This window comes from Hyperolius riggenbachi, chromosome 8 (assembly GCF_040937935.1).
Source record: "Hyperolius riggenbachi isolate aHypRig1 chromosome 8, aHypRig1.pri, whole genome shotgun sequence".
NCBI classification, from domain to species: domain Eukaryota; kingdom Metazoa; phylum Chordata; class Amphibia; order Anura; family Hyperoliidae; genus Hyperolius; species Hyperolius riggenbachi.
Genome location: NC_090653.1, coordinates 167,103,968 through 167,126,240, shown reverse-complemented (window position 1 = coordinate 167,126,240; position 22,273 = coordinate 167,103,968).

Here is a 22,273-nt window from a genome sequence, read left to right as displayed (position 1 = left end):
TGAATATCTACATACCTGTTGGTGGACTTGAGCTTACTAATCCTGTCTGGATAAATACTCCTGCAAAGCTGCTTCATGAACATAATGTTGCATGCTTGTTCCTGCACGGTCTGGAATCTACTTTGAATACTGTTGATGTACATACCTTCACTGTAAATAAAACATCACTTTGCATCATATCCTGGGTGTCTGCGTCTTTGGGAGTTCATCTGCACGAAGCAAAGCCTCGCCAGACGGAATGCCTGCTGGTAAGCATGACAGGACGGTTGTCTGAGTGCCAAATGTCTCGTCGACACCCACACCATGTCACCAGGAGCAAAGTGCCACTCAACAGACCGTCTCTTGTCGGCCTGTTTCTTCTGATTCCGGAAGGCTACTCCTAAATTTTTCTTCACTTGTCCCCAAAGTTCCTTAAAAACCTTTTGCCAATCTTCCAGGGCTGGGAAGGGAGAGGAACACACCGGCAATGGGGTAGATTTAGGAGACCTTCCTGACACAACCTGAAAATGGGGCAAGCCCGTTGAAGAGCTTTTCAGGTTGTTGTGTGCAAATTCTGCAAAGGGTAAAAACTTAACCCATTCAGTTTGCGCATCTGCCACATAACATTTAAGGAATTGTTCCAGTGCCTGATTAACCCTTTCGGTCTGCCCGTTAGTCTGTGGGTGATACCCAGATAAAAAGGACAGGTTCATACCCAAACTACGGCAAAAGGCCCTCCAAAACTTCGATACAAATTGGACTCCTCTATCAGACACCACATCATCCGGAATTCCATGTAACCGGAAGATGTGTTGTACAAAGAGATATGCTAACTCTTGAGCTGAATGAAATCCTTTAAGAGGAACAAAATGGGCCATCTTGCTGAACCTGTCTACGATCACCCATGTAACAGTCATACCCTCGGACCTGGGGAGCTCTCCGACAAAGTCCATGGACAGGTGGGTCCATGGTTCACTTGGCATTGGTAAGGATTGTAGGGTACCCACTGGAGCCTGGCGAGAAGGTTTGCTCCTGGCACACACCACACACTCTCTGACAAATTCTTTGCAATCAGAGGCCAATGAAGGCCACCAAACACACCTCGTGAGTAGATCCAGAGTGCGGGTGACCCCAGGGTGACCTGCATTCTTATGGGCATGGAACAGCTGCATGATCTGTAAACGGAACGGAAGTGGAACAAAGAGAACCCCTTCTGGTTTCCCTTCCGGGGTATCTAGCTGGTGAGTAGCTAATGTGACTGCCCAATCCTCCCAGGTCTCAATGGTCGCTAGCACCACCTTGTGAGGTAAAATGCTCTCGGGAAGTGCGGGCTGAGCTGTCTCAGGCTCGAAACATCTGGAGAGAGCGTCTGCTTTGACGTTCTTAGAACCTGGAGTGTACGTAATGACAAATCTGAAACGCGAGAAGAATAAGGACAAGCGGGCCTGTCGAGGAGTAAGCCTCTTGGCCCCCTCAATGTACTCCAAGTTCTTATGGTCAGTATATACAATAATGGTGTGTTCTGCACCTTCAAGCCAATGACGCCATTCCTGGAAGGCTAGCATGATGGCCAGGAGTTCCCTGTTGCCCACATCGTAGTTTCTCTCAGCAGGGGAAAACCTGCGTAAGAAATAGGCACAAGGATGTGTCTTGCCCTGCAGACCCGAGCGCTGAGACAACACAGCCCCCACCCCGATTTCCAAGGCATCTACCTCTACCATAAAGGGGAGAGTGACATCCACATGTCTCAGTATGGGTGCAGAGCAAAATAATTTTTTCAGGGTATTGAAGGCTGCCTGGGCCTCCGATGACCAATGATATGGGTCAGCCCCTTTCTTGGTAAGACTGGTAAGGGGGGCTACTACCGAAGAAAATCCCTTGATGAATCTCCGGTAGTAGTTGGCAAAACCGAGGAATCTCTGAAGTGCCTTCAAGCCCACCGGTTGAGGCCACTCCAAGACAGCAGAGACCTTTTCTGGGTCCATAGAGAGACCTGCAGTCGAAATAATATAACCCAGGAAAGGAATTTGAGTGACCTCAAAGAGACACTTCTCTAGTTTTGCATACAGTGAATTCTGTCTCGACTTCTCTAGAACAAACTTGACATGTCTACGATGCTCTCCCAGGTTTGGAGAGAAAATCAGAATATCATCAAGATAAACTAAGACAAACTTTCCCAGTACTTCCCTGAAGACCTCGTTTATTAACTCCTGGAAGACGGCCGGAGCGTTACACAACCCGAAGGGCATAACCAGGTACTCATAATGCCCGTCGGGCGTGTTGAAGGCCGTCTTCCACTCGTCACCATCCCTGATGCGGACCAGGTTGTATGCCTCACGTAAGTCTAATTTTGAAAAAATACTGGCATTGGTTATCTGAGCGAAAAGATCATCTATCAGAGGCAAAGGGTAGCGATTATTTACGGTGATCTTGTTTAGACCTCTATAATCAATACACGGTCTAAGACCACCATCTTTCTTTTGTACAAAAATCGGGAAGGATGGATAAAACCCTTAGCCAGATTTTCTTTAATGTACTACCGCATGGCTAGCTTCTCTGGCCCCGACAAATTATATAGATGTCCTCTAGGGGGCATACAACCTGATCTTAAGTCTATGGGACAGACAAAACTCCGATGTGATGGGAGTTTATCCGCTGACCTAGGACAGAATACATCAGAAAACTCCGCGTATTGTATCGGGACCCCTTTTACCTCTCGCTTAGTGGTACAGATAGCAATTTTCTCTAGACAATGGCTATGACAAAAAGGTGACCAACTGAGCAACTGGCCAGATGCCCAGTCTATCTGCGGGGAGTGGAGTTGCAGCCAGGGCATTCCGAGGACAATGGTGGAGGTTGCCATGCGCAGAACAAGGAACTGTAAATTTTCTTTGTGTAAAATGCCTATAGTGCAGGACAACATCGGAGTCTGAGAGAGAGGTTGTCTGTACTGTAATGGGGAATCATCAATTGCGGTAACCACTATTTGTATAGGAATTCCCAGCCCCTTCACAAAGTCATAGTCTATAAAGTTGGCCGCGGTCCCTGAGTCTATGAAGGCCTGAGTGCAAGTGGTCAAATTCCCCCAAGAAATGGAACACGGGAGGAGTAACCGATTATTCTTATTTAGAGGTAACCTCTGCTCGTCTAGGGTATTACCTCTAACTACACCTAGACGGCAGCGTTTCCCGACTTCTTGGGGCAATTTTGAGCAATGTGGCCCTCCTCTGCACAATACAAACAAAGCCTCTCAGCCTTTCTGCGTTCTTTCTCGGGCCGTGTCAAGCGGGAATGTCCGATTTGCATCGGTTCATCAGTAGGCAGGGTAAGCGAGGAGGACGCATAAGAGAGTGCCCTTACTGCATTCTTTCCTCTTGATTGACGCTGATAACGTAACCAGCGGTCCACTCGCACCGCTAATGAAATAGCGTCATCGATGGACTTAGGTTCAGGATGTCCTAACATTAACTTGGAAACTGCGTCTGATAGGCCTGAAAGAAAGCAGTCTAACAAGGCGTAGGACCCCCACCTAGATGACACAGCCCACTTTCTAAATTCTGCTGCATAAACTTTAACCGAATCCCGACCCTGCTTGAGAGTTTTGAGCTTCCTCTCAGCAGTAATCGAGGCATCCGGATCATCATAAATTATAGCCATTGACTTAAAAAATTCCTGAACTGAAGTTAATGCCGCGTCTTCGGGTGGGAGACCATATGCCCAGGTTTGCGAGTCCCCGGATAATAAGGTCTTAATAAAAGTCACCCGTTGCTGCTCGGACCCTGATAAGCTTGGTCTCAACTCAAAATAGGACAAGACACGGTTGCGGAAGTTCTGGAAGTCAGACCTATGCCCTGAAAACTTCTCAGGTACTGACATACGCAGATCTGTGAGTGGAGGGGGTTGCATTGTGGCAACAGCCGTTTGCAAGACCTGCACAGATCCAGTTAATTGAGTGATCTGGGTCTGTTGTGAATTAACCACCTCAATGAGATTATTAACCGAGGTGGTTAGAGTCTCAACCTGGCTGCGTAATGCATCCATAATGCTGGTCTGCTGTTCTGTAACGATCGGTGTCAACACACAGAGAGAATCTGATTATTGGTGATCTGCAGTATCACCAAGAATACAGATATATACCTGATTATTGATGATCTGCAGAATCACCAATAATACAAGTATGACTAACCTCTGGAACTTAAAACAGTGATAACAATAACGACAATGTCAACACACCAGGTTGTGGAAATATCCACCACACAGCGATTCCTCAGAGGTGTGGTTACCTCTGAATGGGAACCCCGTATGTGAGATCCTCTAAAAGACTGGAAGAGGAGTCTCAGCCTCTAGCAGTAACAATCTGCTAGGGCAAGCGTCTCAAAGAGGCAAGCCTCAGAAATAGCCCACCAGTGGGAGACGTTCCACTGGAGGGAGAAAGGTCAGACAAGCAGCGGTTCGGCAACAGAGAGACGGTAGCAGTACAGGAACGGAAGGCTGATTCAGAGTCGGTAAACAGGCAGGGTCGGCAACTTGAATCAGGTAGGCAGAGGTACAAGATCGATTAGAGTAGAGAGTAGTCAGGGATAGCCAGAGTCAAAACACAGATAAATATACAATACAATCCTAAACTAAGGTGTGACGTCCTTGGTATCAACACCTAGGAAACTGGACTAAGGTCTGAGCATTCACACTAATGTATTCACAACAGCAGATGAGGAGCAACTGATACCTAGCTCCTTATATGCTGGGAGCGCATCTGCAGCGCCACCCAGCCGCCCAGCCAATCCAACAGCAAGTTGGAGTCAGCTGACCAGCAAGTCAGCTGACTCCCCGTCTAGCTGCATAAAGGTCCTGCCGCTGGGCGCGCGCACGCGTAATGCGTGCCCTGTTTGCGGCCGAAGGACCTGTGTGTAGCAGCGAGGTGGGGACCGCCGCCGGCTGACTCTTGGAGACGGCGTCTATGCCGCTCTCCGCCGCGGCGGTATCCCCGCCGGCTGTTACACTTATACTATATTTAGAGGTACAAAACTAGTGAGGGTGATGGTTTGAATGATTTTCAATTAGAGTTGTACCAATATATATAAATTAATTAGTACAATGTGGTAAATGGATTGTTACTCCAGAGTTTGATCAATCACTTATTAAATTGGGTTGCAATCAACTTGTGCATGGATTTATGCTTCGATATGTGTGTTCTCTGACCTGAAAATCAATTAGTTAACTATATCCACAAATTGTTCAATATGTCTGATCATATGGAGGGTATCAACATACGATTTCCAGATCTTAACAATGTTCATGACATGTATTATTATTATTCATTTACAAAGCACCAACATATTCCATAGCGCTGTACAAAGTAGGAAAATAAACAAGGGGTACATAATGATACAGACAATGATATACATCAAAAATGGACACTGGTACAAAATAGAAAACTGGTGATTACAATGACAGATGTAACATGATGAATAAAATGTGTAACAGAGTGCAAGCTATGAAATGAATAACAAATTCAAAGACACAAAAGGGTGAGAGAGCCCTGTCCTTGCGATCTTACAATCTAAAGGACTTTAAAAAAAAAAAAAAAAATCACTGCGTTTTATTGGCCTTACTATGCTGTGCTGCTGTACTGCTGTACCATGGCAACGGACAAGTCCTAAATTATCTCTGCTCTTTTGTTGTTTTTCAGAATAACTGAAACGCTTTTATGTATCTAGATTTAGGTGCTGTTATTTGAAGTTTATGTAACCAAACTTTGGTTTGGCTTATATTTATCCCTACAGCTATTGTCTTTGTATTTGTAGACTAACAGAGCACTGACTTTGGGACTGGATCAGTGCAAATTAACTGATGCAAGCTATCTTTTTGAATTTTGGAGTTTTCAGTCTTCATGCAATGTTATTTTTTTAAGTACATTTCTGGCATTATGGGAGCATGGTAGACAGCTCAGTAGCCCTGCTGCTTCATATCTTTCTGTGGCTGTTATATTCCCTTTGTCTTCTAAGACCTCTCCTTATTTCTGTATACCTCCATTGTCAAGATAACAACAGGAAGCCATGAACAAGTAAAAGAGCCAAATAGAATGCATTCAACCATTTAACTTCCCTGCAGCCATACTTAAAGCAGCATTTGGTCCCAGTGGGAATGTGTATTTATTTGGAAAGTTAATAGAGGATTGGAATGTTTTAGACTGTTCAGCAGAACTTGCCAAGGAGAACAATGCTTATTAGATAATCTGTTTACTGTACTGTGACACCAAACCAACTGCTGGGACAATCCAGCCGCACAGTAGATATTGCAGACTCAGCCGAAATGTAGTAATCCTAGAATTCTTCTATAACACTAAAGCAGAGCACTGTGTTATGCATTTCTCGAAACACTACTTTTTTTGTAATTTTTATTATTATTATTATTATCCTCTATAATAAAATCCCTGTGTTCCTGCGTGTGCCTGTCTTTGCATAGCTGGGTCCATGCTTTTTGCTACTGCGCATTTGCGCAGCACGGACCCAGACAGTCGTTGAGACAGGATGGGGCCAGTGAGCCGGGCCAGTGTGTGTGCGGCCGGACAGGTGCATGTGCACTGTTAAAAGATAGACCTAGAGCCGGGCTTGGGTCTACTAGTAGGTAACATAATTGTAATTGCTTTGATTACTCTGCCATCTCTTGACACCCCCCCCCCCCCCGATTTCCCATTTGAACTGGTAAAGGGGCTTTTAAACTTTTAGCCATTAATTAATATGAAATATGAATTAATATGAAATTAACACACATTTCTGCATACATACGCAAAAAGGAAAAAAAATGTGAAGGCAATATACTGTATTTCAAAGAACTTCTGAATAATTCCAGAAAACTGTTATTTTCCTAGAGTGGCTGCTTTGCTGCAAATTGACCCAATCTGCTGAAAATCTAATTATAGGCAACACTTCTACCTCTGCACCCCCTATTGCTATGCCACTGGCTAAGGCGAGTGGCAGAATTTGGATGAGGTGACTTTAGCAGCTATATCCTGTTACAGGGAAACTATAGGCTGGTCAGTGTTCAAAAATATTCAGTTATTAGCAAGTTTGCCAATTCTGTGTATAAGGTTATTATACACAGGTTTAAGTGTGGAAAACTATCAATATTTACATGGTTTAAAGTATTACCACAGTGACACTTTAATTGACTGGACCTTCCCCCAAAAATACGCGTAATTGCGTATTTTAACGTGCAGTCTACAAAATGCATACAAAGCGAATATTTAATTTCAAAGCCATAGTTTGATGAAGCATAATTGCGTAAAACTACACGTAGTTCCAACGTAGCGAAGTTGGCTGACTACGACCATCCCTGGACTTGATGGACAAATGACTTTTCAACCAAACTATGTGACTGAAAGGTCAAAGTCGACAGAGAATGAAATAGGTTATACATATTATTTAAATCAGAGGTGCTCACACTTTTTCGGCCTGTGAGCTACTTTTAAAAACTAGCAAGTCAAAATGATCTACCTATGTACAATTTTAGGAGCACACTTGTATATACAGAATGGAAAATGTAGTGGGGTCGGGATCTACCATAAAGTCCTTCGTGATCTACCGGTAGATCGTGATCTACCTAATGGGCAGCCCTGATTTAAATCTATCAAAATCTATTACAAATACCAAATCAGAGCCAGACACAATAAAAATGCTTACTCAGTTCTGACAAACTAAAATCTGGAGTTAGATACTTGAACTTCTAATGCTTGTTTTCTTAGTGCTGGCCACACAATGAGGAAAAAGGAAAAAGAAGACATGAATCCCATGTATTTCCTAAATTACAAGGGAGTGTTTATTAAAGCAAAGGGAGAACATGGATTAAGAGATTTTGAAGTTAACAGCCCATGGCTGGGTAGAAAGATTATAAGATTGTCTTATAGGTAAATACCCTGTAATGTGTAATAGTTAAAACCATGGTTTAGGAATTTCATTGTTTGCTTTTATACTGAGGATTTGGAGATTGTTATCATTCATACTGGATAGATTTTGTGTTAAGTGACCATTGTATATACATTATAACTCTGCCTTTGATATTGTATTTATGTATCCAGCAATTGCACAGACCAGTTGTAATAACTATACTGTATGTGGCAGTCAAATGTTAGTTATGTTTCAGTTTAATGGTTGCTTAGCAACTTTGTTCCTGGATTCTAATGTACTTCTATGCACTTTATTCCTGATGGTTGTTTCTTTATATATGTTCTGAGACTAAAACATGATGATATCAAGATCCCAGCAATATACATCTATCTCAGCAGGATTCCAGCACTCTCTATTGCTATTTCCCTCACTACCACCTTTCTCCCCTTCTTTCCTTTTTGGTGGCACTGTCTTTCTATTTCCTTCCTTCTTCACTAGCTTGTAGGAACCTTGTACTCATTATTTCCATGCAGTTACTAGGCAGTTTTGATAGTGTAAAATGAAACAGGAGCAGAATTGTCCTCTGTTTCGGTTCATTACTCTGTAATTTCTTTTAATAACTTAAAGGGGTTCTTTCACGAATGAGGAAAAAAATAAAAAGTGGTTTATGCATAAACTATTAAACATCTTTCTAAAATAGTGTAAAACGTTTTTTTTTAAAAAAAAGAATGGTTTCATCAATACAACATGTAATGTAAACAGTGACGGATGACGGACTGGGAGGCTAATCCATTTGTTAGGGGTGTTTTTTTTTACTTTCATTTCACAATAACTCCTGCCTACCTAGTTTTCAGTGGTATAATCCACTGCCAGCAGGAATCGCCATTATAACTGTAACAGCTGAGCTCTGCTGAGCTCCTCAATTTGTGTTTACATTGTTGCTAGGCAACCAGGCAGCCTGTGCAGGGAGTCGTTTGTGCAAAGAGTCATAAGCTGCTGGGAGAATCAGCCAGAATCAGTCCCATCTACACCATATGATTCTTTGTCAGATTTGATTCAATTTGATTTGATTCATTGATTCGATTTGATTCAATCTGACATGTCCGATTCCTAATTCGAATCAATTTGTTCTCCCACTGTCACAGGGCCCCTGGTGGCCGGACCGCACAATGCCTCCCAATCGGTTTCAGCACACAGACCATGCAATCTGTGTAGAGAAACTGAGAGCCCAATATAGTGTAGTATTTTAAGCATAAATAAAGTAAAGGTTATAGTGAGAAAATTATACTCACAAACGTGGATTACCACAAAGGCAACCACTGTATAGGAAGGTGAGGAAATTAGACCTGTCCTCACTCAGGGATAAGAAGTCGCTCTCTGTAGATGCGAAAGGGGGTAGATCACCCCTCCACCAGGGGTGGACATGGTATAGTAGTAGGAGAACAGAGGCGCCAGCAGGATAAAAGCGGATAAAAACTTTAACATTTGCTGGGAGGAAGTGGTGGACTTACCTCCATAAAGCAGACACGAAAGACTGACTGAATAGTAGCAATCACAATTATTAAATAGTACCCCAAAAAAGTGCAACGTGTTTCGCAGGCCCAGCCCGCTTCATCAGGCAATAAACGTGGGGACAAAACAGAATTTCGGCAATAGCAGGTGTATCGCCTCAGTTGAAGCACTACACCTTCTATTGCCGCCCAACACGCACCCGCCCAACTCCCGGGGCTGAATGGCTGTAGACAGCCTCGGCAATGAGCATTGCATAAGCTGGAAACACGAAAATTGTTGCCTGAAACAAAAAATTCCGTCAAACAGTGCCACATACAAAATGGCTCCTGGGGAATCCCCATTCCCCAGAGGCCACCTCAGAGTGTCAGAATGAGCGTTATTTCACATAAACAGGTGGGTCCAGGGGGCCAGGGCACCTCCTGCTCTGGTCACACCTGGACCTACCATCTATGAGAAAAATGGCTGGTTTCGCCACTCTAGTGTGGCCTCCAGCGATCAGGGATTTCCCAGTGGCCATTTTGATTGCATTACTGTTTGCTGAAATTTCTTGTTTCAAACGCACAATTTTCATGTTCCCAGCCTTTGCTATACAGATGCAGAGGCTGACTGTGACCATTCAGTGGCAGAAGTTCATCTGTGTGGGAGGGTGGTGGGATGTCCTAAGAGGATACTGGCGTGGGACCACTCCTGAGGATACTGGTGTGGGATTATCGCAAGGTAATCCCTGGTTAATCTAGAGCAATAAAGGACTTTTTTTTGTTGTCGTATTTTATTTCTTTTTTAACGCTTTGTGGAAATGGGTAAGGGGTACTGTGTTCCCCTATACTCATTTCTACTGGGGAGGGGGTGGCCTCCGGGGATCCACTTGTTAAAGGGGATCCCCGGATGGCACCATGAACCCCCCAGGATGTCGGCGGCCCATACCTCCTCCTGGGGTACCGGAGGTGGGGAAGAGCCCCTTGTCCATGGTTCGGACAAGGGCTTCGCCGCCCCTCTCCTCCAGAGCCCCCCCCCCATACCATGGACCATGCGGGCTGATATAGCTCAGGATGCGAAGCCCCACATGGCCAGGACTCCGCATTCTGGCTATCCCAGCGTGCAAGGGGTTCAGGAGGCTTGGTTGGGGGGACCCCACGCTGTCTGTTTTCATGAAATGTATACAATATGTATACAGAACTTGGAATGCAGTAACCTGTACTGCAGCAGTGTCATTTTACGCAGTCTAAAAACCATTTTTCCTATGAAACTTTGAAATCAATTTGCTCAAAAACTATAAGGTCTTTTCACAATCTTTTTTTTTTTTTTTTTACATTTTTTTTTACCTTGTTCCTACTCATCTGCTTAATGCACATGCCAAATTGGTGATGATAGCATCTATGGGGGCTTTACAATTAACCACGGAAGTTGGCACTGTTGAATTCAATAGAAATGCGCTCCGAACACGAACACGGAACGAAATTCAGTTTTCGCATGCGGTACACAGAATTTCGGCGAAATCAGAATTTAGCTGTTCTGATCAGCACTACTTAGTATAGCTAAAGCTCCATCGTCCAACTCTCCTCTCTTTCCACCGCACCTATTGCGCTCACCCACGCTGGCACCCTGGACTCTGGAGCACCCTTAGCACCCTAATATAAGGGTGCTATAGGTGCTCCAAGGCAGAGCCGGGACAAGGTCCTCCAGCACCCAAGGCTGAGACACCAAAGTGCGCCCCTCCATCCCTCCCACCCCAGCCGTCACACACTGATTGCTATTAGATGAAGAGGCACCCCAGAACCCCCAACACCTTAATCTCTAGTTATCTGGCTTGCAGTCACTGCCATGTATCATTTTTTCTTATTTCTCTCTGCTTCAAATACAATAGGGGTATGATAGCTGAGTGAGTAGTGCGCCCCCTCCTACACTGCGCCCTGAGGCTGGAGCCTCTCTCGCCTCTGCCTCGGCCCTGCTCCAGGGGGCCAGCACGGGTGGGCGCAATAGGTTCGGTGGGCGGGGAGGAGAGTGGAAAGCCATGCAGGAGAGAGGACGGAGCTCTAGCTATGCTTAGTATAGCTTGAGCCGGCGGCGAGGAGAGGCGTATGTGATGCGGGTGTGTGGCGGAGATCTTCAATAAACGGAGATGTCTTTACCATACAGTGCCACCTAATACATAAATGTCAAGGAGAAAAAGAAAGGACTTAGGCAACAAAGTATAGGAGGAATCTATTTCAAAACATGAATAAAATTAATAAAAATACAAAGATCAATGTGATACCAGTAGGCCTAGTGTACCAAAAACACACACACACACACACACACACACACACACACATATACGATGGATCATTTCCGAGGATATATTGGCGTGGGAACATTTTTTTAAAGGTACAGGTAAGTATTTGTGGTTAATTAAGATTATTAAAATACTTTTCTCGTGGTTGTGTTTTTATTTCTTTTAACCCTTTGTGGAAATGGGTAAGGGGTACTTTGTACCCCTATACTCATTTCTCCTGGGAGGGGGGAGGGCATCTGGTGTCCCCTTCTGAAAGGGGACTCCCAGATGCCACCATGAACCCCCCCCCCAGGGAGTCGTCGCCCCCACCGCCTCCACATGGGGCAAAGGAGGTGGGGAAGAGCCCCTTGTCCATGGATTGGACAAGGGCTCCGGGGGGAGGGGGAGGCTTGGCCGCCCCTCCCCCCCAAAGCCCATCTCATACCATGTACCATGTGGGCTGGTATAGCTCAGGGTGCGAAGCCCCAGTCGGGCAGGGCTCAGCATTCTGGCTATCCCAGCCTGCATGGGAGGCAAGGGGTTACAGAGGCTTGGGAAGGGGACCCCACGTCATTTTTTTCAAAAAAGTTCCCACACTCAGAACATAAAACAAAAATCAAAAATGTAAAAAAAATAGATAACATTTTTTAATTTTTTTAAATATTGTTTCCCAGTATCTTTTTAACATATCCTGCAAATTAGGTGTTGCTAGGACTTAAGGGGACTTTGCTATTAACTGCTAAAGTCGTTGGGAATTGTTTCCCACAGAAATGTCATTACGCATTTAAATGGATACTTCTTTTTCCTTTGAACTTTTAAAAATCGATTTTCTCAAAAAGTATAAGGTCTTTTTGAAAAAAAAATGTTTTTCTTCTTGTCCCCACTTTTCTTCTTAACATTCCCTACACATTTGGTGTTTCTGGCATTTAAAGGGGCTTTGCTATGAACCACTAAAGTCAACGGGCGTTTAATTTTCCCACGGTCAGAAGGAGAATATTCAAAATCGATTTTCTCAAAAACTGTAAGGTCTTTTTGAAACATTTTTTTTCTTCTTGTTCATAATTTTCTTTTTAACATTCCCTGCAAATTTGGTGTTTTTAGCTTTTAAGGGGGCTGTGCTATTAAACGTTAAAGTTGGCGGGCAGACATTTTCCAAACGCCAGCAAAGCAGGGGTTGAAACGATAAATATCGTTCAGGCAGGACAAAAAAAAAAACAAGTTTTAAAACGATCAATTTCGTTCAAAAGGTCTGCACTATATTAACCTTTAAAACTATAAATATCGTTTTAAACAAATATCGGGCAGAAGGGGGCGACGGGTGAAGAACCCAACTTTTTTCACAAGCTAATGATCAGCATCATCAGAAAAGAACACTGGCTTAGAAGAGTCTTCTCAGCAAAAGGAAGGATATGCCTATTTTGTTTGCCATATTAAACATGCACACTGTTCTGGGCAACCAGCGCTGCATTAGTGGGGTCAAGGACAAAGGGGGAAGCTTGTGGACTATCCCTTCCCTCTCAGGTTTACTTTAAGTAACTATATTTACTGTGTGTCATGGTGTGAGTTTACAGAAGGTGTTTAAACCTCATGCTATGTTAACAATAATGTGCATTGTCTTCTGGGCAATCAACAACATAATTAAAAGTAAAAACTATTATCATTAGCTCTGTTGGCAAATAAATTTTAGTGCTGCATCTTAAAATGAGTGTGAAATGATGCACCTATTGTCTCCACCCCCACCCTTTAGATTGTAAACCTCTGGCAGGGCCCTCCTTCCTAGTGACACTGTACTGTTATCAAATCATTTGCATGATCTTGTTTTGTTGTGAGTTTCCTGAATGTCCTACCTTGGATGTTAACCCATTTATCTATTGTGCAGCGCTGTGTAATATGTTGTCGCTTTATAAATACAATAAATAATAAAAATAATAATGCAACAGTAAAATATTGGTAAATTTACTGAAATTCTTGTACTCTTTTTTTACTAATGGTAGAATTCAGGTATTACTTACCTAACTCTCATATTACCCCTTGCCCTCCTATGTCTAACACTAACCCCCTAACCCTACCTACACTTGACACTAGCCATCTACACCTAACACTAACCTTCCCCCATAGATATTGCCACTATTTACTCTCCCTCCCGCTGCAAAATAACTCCAGCACTAGCTATGGCCACTAAATAGAGTGTGGCGACATAGTTGCTATACTATGTAGCAAATTACTGCCACTCCCGCCACTAAACAGAGTTCAGCCACATAACCATACTCCATAACATTTTACTGCCTCTCCCGTCGCAAAATAACACTGATCATTTTGGAGAACAGAGTTCAGCTAGTCTATAGAGGAACTCAGGAACCTAGATTATCTTAGCGGTGCTGCAGAGCCGCAATTTCCAAAATGGCCTATAGTGGAAAGAGAGGAGGAGCATAGACTCAGCCACATATGAAGGAAGAGTACTGTGCACCTGTCTCACAAACAGTTCTGAAGTTTATTGCATTCTTCAGCCAAAAGTAAACAGTATTGACATGTGTAAAGGAATAACGTCACACCTGCATGGTGGAAGTTGCTGCGGTGGAGGAGGGAGAGGTGACCAGGGGAAGATTAGGACTGCACTACAGCCGTTTCACGCCGCTCACATGAGCAAGGGGGATGGGAGCTGCTTACTACTTTAATCAGTTGGTTGGCTGACTAACACTATCAATGATGGCTGCTTAATACTGCTGTAGTCAACATGGGGGCTGCAGAGCCTACCTAGTTCTACTGTATGCGTTTGTGTGTGGGGGGGGGGGGGGGGAGGAGGGAGGTACAGAGGCTGCCTATTATTTCTATCTGCACGAAAGCTACCTAACACTTACATGTACATACGTATAGTTCTGCTGCCGGTGAGTTGGGTGCAGGGTGAGCCAAATGAAAATTTGAGATTCGCAAATGTGGATTTCTACAAAAGTTTGCAAATCTGGCGAATCTGCAAATTGCCATAGACTTTGATGCGCAGGCAAATTCTAAAACCTACAGGAATGGTTTCTGGCCACAAAAGTTATGGAAAAGTTGTTTCAAGGGGCCTAACACCTGGATGGGGGCATGCCGGAGGTGGATGCATGGCAAAAGTCCCATCAAAATGTATGTAGTTGATGCAGATCCATGTTTTCACATTACATTCCTAAATTGATGGAATAAAGTGCTTTAAAATGTCCACTATGTGTACACGTCCATCAGGTAGTGTAAGGGTTACGCCTGCTTCACACTGAAGGACGAAAAGCCGCGTTTGAATGCACCGCTGACCTCAAACAGCCGCAAAGACCTTTAGTGATTAATTCAGTTGAGCATATCTTTGTTTTTACTAGTTGACACCTCCAGGACATAAATGTTAGTCCTCTCAGTTACTATTTTTGTGTAGTGGTGTGTAGTGGCCGCCATGCTTGTGCGCACAATCGTGGGAGTGCAGGAGTTCACGGTTGTCCAGCCTCTATAGTCAGGTTGAGGTAGTTCAATGACAGTTAACCCTCCTGGCGGTATATTAAAAACCGCCAGGGGGCAACACATCCGTTTTTTGTTTTTTTTTTAAATCATGTAGCGAGCCTAGGGCTCGCTACATGATAGCCGCTGCTCAGCGGCATCCCCCCAGCCCCGCCGATCGCCTCCGGCGATAGGCGATCAGGAAATCCCGTTCAAAGAACAGGATTTCCTGAAGGGCTTCCCCCGTCGCCATGGCCAGGGGGGGGGCTGTGTTGCGACGCGGATAGCGGCGATCAAGCGCGGGGCGGCGGCGGCGATCGAAGTGCTGACGCAGCTAGCAAAGTGCTAGCTGCGTTCAGCAAAAAAAAAATTATTCAAATCGGCCCAGCAGGGCCTGAGAAAACCTCCTGCGCGGCTTACCCCTGTCCCCTTACCGCCAGGAAGGTTAAGTGACCAAAAAATCCACAGATTTTGCACTGAGGTTTTATACAGGGGGCCGTAGTGGAAACTAGATGCAAGTAGTGGTGTGAAGGATTATTGGGTTATGGTTGGTGCACTACTAGGACCAGCAGACCTGTCTCCAACAGTTAACTTATGCACTGGACTATTAGCAATCACTAAGGCCGAATGCCAAAACCTAGCCAAATTCTCTTTATCTTGGTCAGGACGAATAGCCTCATTCAAGATGTTTGTGCTACCTAAAATACTATACATGTTCAGATCCCTCACAATACCCATCAAGCGTCAGTTCTTGCTGGACCTCAAAAAGATTATTAATAACTTTATTTGGGGAGGCAAAAAATCACGCATTGCCTACAATTTAATGACACTTCCCAGACAGAAGGGAGGATTGGGCCTACCTAACATTGAAATGTACTATTATGCCTCTAATCTTGAATTTGCCAAACACTGGTGGTCGAAAACGCTTGGGAAAAGATGGGTGAAACTAGAAAACGACATATTGAATATATGCCCCAGAGAATTATTAGCCAGCATGGCAATAGGCCATAAACCAACCAAAAGTGATTACCCTACAATTCAGGCAACACTACTTGCTTGGGAATACTTCCTGAAACATCCCCCCCCTTCTGATAACCTACTCACCCCAATTATTCCAATAGCCTCCTTTAAATTACTAATGCCTGACCTCAACCTGCTCTCTCTTAAAGCAGCAGGCATTCTTAATCTAAATGATCTGTTCAAAGATGGTAACATTTTACCCACTGTGGAAATATCCACTAAGTACAAATTATCTGGTCTATCTCTACTCACTCTATATGGGGTGATCGACTTCCTCAGATCCAGACAGATCCAAATACCCGAATGGACAGATGGTGTACTCACTATGTTAAATGCAATTACTCCTATTCAAGGAGGTATCTCTATTTGGTATACAGAATTAAACTCCCCCCAAAAATCCCCAATCTCCAAATTTGCAACAAGTTGGTCACTTGACCTAGGTTTAGATATCTCAGTTCAACGACTCATTAAAGCTAACAGAAACCTTGACAAACTCTCCAAGTGCAACTCACATTGGGAGCAACATCTCAAAATCACCTACCGTTGGTATCTAACCCTGAGAAGGTTAGCTTCCTTCTCTCCCAACAACTCTCCACTCTGCTGGAAATGTAACAGCCAAGTAGGCACCCTAGTCCATATGTTATGGGATTGCCACTTAGTAGCCAATCTATGGCAGGAGGTAGAAAATCTTATTAAATCCCATTATATCGCTAACTTCAAGATTTCCCCCCCGATGGCCCTTCTATGCCTGGATCTTGAGGAAATAGATCTCCAATATAAGAAACCTGTTTGCCATCTAATCTTGGCCGCGCAGTATATGATAGTGAGTAACTGGAAAGCTGCTGAGCCCTTCTGTACCTGGGAACTTTTGGCCATATACAACAGAAATATGGCAATCGAAAACCTCTTAAGCAACTAATTTTATAGCCTCAGACCTAAGATCTTCTCTCGCCCAGCTCTGAAGAACACCTTTACACAACCAGCCCTTTGGCAACTACATATAGCTAAACCTGGTGGTGATGTTACGCCATGTCAAGGCAGGCAACACTAGTTAGTTAGTTAGTTAGGTATTTAGTTAGTCCTCTTCTTTTTCTTTTTCCTTTTTCTTTTCAGCCAATTGATTAAGAGAATAAACACCAACAGTGGAAGCTTCTCTACTGATGCTCTTTTGTTCACTATTCCCTTACCCAGTCAGGTGAAATGCCAGCTTTATGGCTTTATGGCTCTTGCTACTGCTATTGATGAGGCTACATCAAACCATTCAATCTTTCAAGAACTCTCTCACATCGAGAAAGACACTTAATCACCACAAATATATTACCTAACAGCTAAAAACGGGTTCATACATCACTTTCAGTCCCTTCAAACCAGGAAATACGCCAAGTGATTGGTAGGCCCTCGGCCACTGCTCCAAACACTCCCCTCTACTGGCAGTCATATTCCACCCATCTGGCCCTACGTAGGGATGAGCGTAATGACCTAATTACGAATTTCCGAAATTTCGCGAAATTACTACAATTACGATTTTAGCAGTAATCGAAATTTCGTAATTTTCGCAAATTACGCAAATTTTCGTAATTACGATTACGAAATTTAGTATTTTAAAGTTTGCAAAGGTTTCTATCCCTCTAGATGCCTAAAATGAATAACCAACCAACCTTCTCTCTCTCTCTCTCTCCCTCTCTCCCTCTCTCTCTCTCTCTCCAGAGATTTGTAGTATTTCAAAACCATACTCACATTCATGACATGTCCAGGGATCAAACCCAGGCCAACCACATGGAAGACAGCTATGCTCACCACCATACCACCAAACACACACTAAATAGACTGCTAACCTAAATCTTACTTGTAGACAGTCATATGAGACACATGCTGGGTGCAGGGCTTTGTGATTGGACCATGCGATAGAGTGAGGTGCAAAAATGAAATCATGCCTAGCAGAGGATGGTTTCACAGTGCTAAATGCTAGGCTGGCTGTGGTGCAATTGGTTAGTGTGTCTGGCTGGTAACAGCAAGGTTACAGGTTCAATTCCATCCAGGCATGTCTTTTCCTTTTGCGTTCAACAGTTGTCCAAACAGAGCCAACAGAGCCCCAGATAGCCATGTAGAGTTAGGTCACAGCTAGCCTGGCTGTGGTGCAATTGGTTAGTGTGTCTGGCTGGTAACAGCAAGGTTACAGGTTCGATTCCATCCAGGCATGTCTTTTCCTTTTGCGTTCAACAGTTGTCCAAACAGAGCCAACAGAGCCCCAGATAGCCATGTAGAGTTAGGTCACAGCTAGCCTGGCTGTGGTGCAATTGGTTAGTGTGTCTGGCTGGTAACAGCAAGGTTACAGGTTTGATTCCACCCAGGCATGTCTTTTCCTTTTGCGTGCGCGTGCTGCGCCATTGAACCCCATGGGGTATTTTGCGTGCGTAAAACTTTACGCATGCAAAACTTTGTGCTCGGTGTTTGGACAACTGTTGAACTCAAAAGGAAAAGACATGCCTGGATGGAATCGAACCTGTAACCTTGCTGTTACCAGCCAGACACACTAACCAATTGCACCACAGCCAGGCTAGCTGTGACCTAACTCTACATGGCTATCTGGGGCTCTGTTGGCTCTGTTTGGACAACTGTTGAACGCAAAAGGAAAAGACATGCCTGGATGGAATCGAACCTGTAACCTTGCTGTTACCAGCCAGACGCACTAACCAATTGCACCACAGCCAGCCTAGCATTTAGGCATTGTGAAACCATCCTCTGCTAGGCATGATTTCATTTTTGCACCTCACTCTATCGCATGGTCCATGGTCCAATCACAAAGCCCTGCACCCAGCATGTGTCTCATATGACTGTCTACAAGTAAGATTTAGGTTAGCAGTCTATTTAGTGTGTGTTTGGTGGTATGGTGGTGAGCATAGCTGTCTTCCATGTGGTTGGCCTGGGTTTGATCCCTGGACATGTCATGAATGTGAGTATGGTTTTGAAATACTACAAATCTCTGGAGAAAGAGAGAGAGAGAGAGAGAGAGGAGGAGGAGGAGGAGGAGCTGGCTGTGCTGTTCATTTTAGGCTTCTAGAGGGATAGAAACCCTTACAAACCTGAAAAAGTAAAATTTCGGTTGGAGACACGAAATTCGTCATTACGGGAGTGAAATTTCGATTACGAAATTGTAAATTACGATTTGAAAATTAATTACGAAATTACGAATTTGGGTCGTAATGTTAAATTTCGCATTCGTAATAAAAGCAGTTCGAAATTTCGAAAATTTCGGCTCATCTCTACGGGGTTTGCCCAGCTGGCTCTGGGATTGACCTGTCAGACCAGGACTGCACATCAATATTAAATACCCCCCCCTTCCTAATCTACTAGGATTTATCTCAAATGTTAACACAAATGTGAGCCAGTTCGCAATTCTCTGACAATGTTTGTTGACAACTTATGTTCATGAATAACTTTAACAAAACTCCTGTTAGATGTAAGATGTATGCCTTGCAACATGTAACTGCATTACAACTCATTTATCTTGATCAATAAAAACAAATGTTAAAAAAAAAAAAAAAACTTATGCACTGGACACAGAAAAGAAAAACAATGTATCAGCCCTAAGAAGGGCTTAGCTGTTCAGGACAATGTGGTAGCAGCAAGAGGACACAGATCACAGGCCTATCTAACTCTCTCCCTGTCAACAACACACTGTTCCTCATCTGCCTAGCACAGAAGCCAGACACTGACTGCAAAATGGCTTCTGTGTTGGCTTTCTGATAGGTGGGGGGGGGGGCGGCCCAGGTGGGAGGGATAGCTGATTAGCTAACACGATCACCCCTTGTTCGCCACAAACTATTCACCGGCAGAACAGTTCAGCCCATGTCATGTCATTCTGGGATCCAAGCAACACACATTTGAATCTTTCAGAGGCTAGTTGTTGTGCATGTACCATTTCCTATAGAAATTAACTTTTACCATTAAAGAAGTGACTACCAATTGTAGGTAGCATTTTGTGCATGTATGTATATGTGGTGCTTGGGTGCCACATGTTGCATTATCTAGTGCAACAAATAGGTCAGAAATTGCCCTGGCTGCCAGCAGTGGCTAGGATCAAGTCCGTATTCCAGTTTATTTCATGTAATTTCAAAGGCCCAGGTACAAGTTTTCCCAAATTAAGTCATATATACAGCATACCATTTCTTTTCCATATTAATTTGATCTTAAATGACTGCTGCACATTGTGTACTATGGGCATCAATAGAGTAAACATTATTTTTATTATTATTACAATTATATATTTACTGTATATAGCGCCGACATCTTCTGCAGTGCTATACAGAATATATTGTCTTGTCACCTAACTGTCCCTCAGAAGGGGCTCATAATCTAATCCCTACCATAGTCCTATGTCTATGTATGTATTGTGTAGTGTATGTACGTAGTCTAGGGCCAATTTAGGGGGAAGACAATTAACATATCTGTAAATTTTTTGCATGTGGTAGAAAACTGGAGTGCTCGGAGGAAATCCACACAGACATGGGGAAAACCTACAAACTTCATGCACATAGTGCCCTGGCTGCAAGGCGAGAGCGTTAACCACTACACAAACATGCCAGTATCCTCTCAGGAAGTCCCACGCTCCCCCTGATCCTGACAAGCTCGTGACATTGCATGGCCATAGTCAGGCCTCTGCAACTGTATTGCAGAGACTGGAAACGTAAAATTGGCTTCTGAAACTAGAATTTTTGGCTAACAGTGACACTAACAAAAAGAGCCATCATCAGTAATCCCCGATCCATGGAAGCCATGTTAAACTGGCAGAACATGGATCAGGGCCGTGGTTTCAAAAACTATGTGGTCACACTTTTCACAATTTTTTTTTACCATATTCTCACTGACCTCCCTAACATAGATAACAAATTTGGTACATGCTTTGTTATTAACCATGGATGTTGGCACCATTGACTTCAATATCAAATGCCTTCGGAGCATGAAAATCAGAACAAGACATTTGGTATTTGCCTGAGGAACTCTGAATTTTTATGAAATTGGAATTTGGCTGTTCTGATCAACCCTGCACCCAATCTGATCGATTGTATGATCGATCAGTCAGGAGATTGTACCAGCATTAATTTTATTAATTAATCTGTTTTGATTATATAGTTAAAATACCCAGTGTAGAATTGTCACCCCAATATCCAGCCACACTCACAATCAAGCAACTACTAATCATGCAAGAGTGGCACCAAGGTGTGGATAACCACATGGCCACATTGGGGAAGAAAGTCCAAGTAAGCTCACTTACTTGAGGCCAATAAATATATAATTATTATAATTGATGTACTGTAATCTGAAGAAATCGCCCTAGGCTGTATCAATCTTGTCAGCTCCTTGCATCATAGAAGCAGCATAAGCAGGGATGCTCGGATGTGCCTCATCCACAAATTCGGAAATCCGCGTGGTTGCAAAAAAAAATCCGCATTCGGCCCCGCCGCATGCGGATTTTCGTCCGCGTCCACGCAACCACGCAGATTTTCTGCCGTGAATGGTGTAATCACGCGTGGATTCCCGCCCGGAGGCGGATTTTCTTTTAACGTTAATAACAAAGCCCCCATACATGCTACAATCCCCCAAATTGCATGGAGTATCGAGGTGATAAGGGGCAACATAACTTCAACATAAAAAATTCCCCCCAAATTTTTTTTTCTAGAGAAAATGGATTTTGAAGTGAAATCAACACTTTAAATGGGGCTATTAATTGGTAATAAGTGGTTTTAAAAAGGAATATACGCGTTAAGCAGTCAAAGAGGTGAAGGCGAGTTCCAATGGCATTTGGCGGCGAAGGTACCGCTGGAGGAGGATGAGTGGCTGATGCCAAAAAGGCCCCAGAGAGGTTTTTGTAATTTTTTGGGGGGATTTTTTTGCAGCAATTAGCAATGACATCGCAGCAGAGTTGTCAGTGGACACGGGCAGTGTGAACGCAGAGTGCAGTGGTGGTAGCGACTGAGTCAGGAGAAGGACTATGCGGGCGGTCAGTTCAGCAGCACAGAAGGACCACGGCAACATACTAGTAGTAGTAGTAGCAGCACAGCGTCATAGTGCTGGCCAAAAAATTAAATGCACCCGGTGACCCGGGCAGTGTGAACGCAGACAGAGTACATTGGTGGAAGCGACTGAGTCAGGAGGAGGAGGACAA